We start from the raw sequence: 1,706 nt of genomic DNA on the forward strand, positions 1-1,706 counted from the left end.
TTTCTGGTATTATTAGTAAGAGAACAGGTTGAGCTGGGAACGTGAGAGATGCAAGCAGAGGCAGGGCAGGACAGCAGTGATGATAAAGATGGTCACAGTAACAGCAGCAACAGTAGCAATCAGGTAGCTAAAGCCTCCTGGAAAGTGACCTGGGTGGGAAGTAGAGGGGGCAGAGGGGGCTGAAAAAGAACTGTAGGCCCTACACACTGACCATTCCAAAAGCTTCCAAGGCTTAAACACGGAGAGTCTTAAGGTCCAAGAACCATAGTTAAGGCCAAGCACCTCAGATACACTAGGTCAGAGAGCTCTAACAGAGGTTCCTGAGAGCCAAGGCTAGTACATGCTGGATAACACCACTTCCTGATGCTGTTGCTCATGGTTACTGGAAGTGAAGGAAGTGAAGTGAAGTTGTAAGAGCTGCCAAGTGCTTAAAGCACACAGCAGAGTTAGGCCTTCAACTTAAATATCAAGATCCAGAATTCTAAAAGGTATAAGGTCTAGCGTCTCCAGCTCTCTAGGGCTGAAGCCATAAACTTCTGGGTCTAGTTCCTAGGCCTTGGGATACTCAAGGGCTGGTGACTGCCAGCACCAGAACTGCCTACCCACATTTCCTGTCTGTAGAACAACCTAGGTGGTGACAGATTCACCTGGGGAAAATCAATGTATATACTTTCAAGAGGGCAAGTTGGTAACATGCACAGAATTCTGTTAAAGCTGATATGACCTTTCTAGTCAGGGTAACTAGTGGTACTTACTTGCAAATAGGAGACAGAAGCAGAAGGATCAAGATCAGCCTGGGCTATAGAATAAGATCCTGTCTCAAAATACAAGACATAGTACTCTAAATAAATAAACAGGTCAAGAGAACGTGTCTTAGAAAATCATCTAGCCACAAGCAATATTTATAAAGAAAAAAGGATGTAAGATTCCTATATTTGACAATGGGGGTACTTATTAGATAAAACTGCTATGTCTACTCAGCAGAATACTATGTAACATTAAAAAAAATACCAAATATTTTTATTGACTCTTAAGATGACAACTATTACAAAAGAAAACATTAAGTAACCTTAAAATACATTTTTGATCAATTTACTGTATGTATACGTACATATATAGATATATGTACACACGCACACATATATATCTACATATACAAAGACTATAAAACAAGACATTTCCAAACAATAATAAGGGCTTAATAATTAAGACCATTACAATATATTGCTTAGGTAGCAAGAACAGTTAACATTTCTTGAACCTTGTAATCAACTTCTCAAACTGAAGTGGGAACAAGCAGGAGTCCTGTCTCGTGTGCTAGAGTACCTCCCAACCAGACAGGTACACACCACCCTATCCAGGGCCCTGGCTGTTCCCCCAGCACCACCAGAATTCTTAACGGGAAGGCACAGTGTGGCAGCTGGAAAGTGTCTCTGTGCAACTTGATTTAATTTAAAGGACAGAATTATTCAAACAGGATTTAATTACAGACCCATGTATTAGAAGCAAAATACCAGTTCTACAGTTTACAGTCAGAAGAGAGAGAAAAGAAAGGGCCACAATAGGTACAGTCATAATGGTCATGAATTTTCCATTAAATTTATCTCAGAACCTATTTTCAAGTTTGTTTCTCTCTCTCCTCTCTCTCTCTCCTCTCTCCCCTCTCTCTCTCTCTCTCTCTCTCTCTCTCTCTCTCTCTCTCTCTC

Source organism: Apodemus sylvaticus, chromosome 21 (assembly GCF_947179515.1).
Source record: "Apodemus sylvaticus chromosome 21, mApoSyl1.1, whole genome shotgun sequence".
In the NCBI taxonomy this organism is placed as follows: Eukaryota; Metazoa; Chordata; class Mammalia; order Rodentia; family Muridae; genus Apodemus; species Apodemus sylvaticus.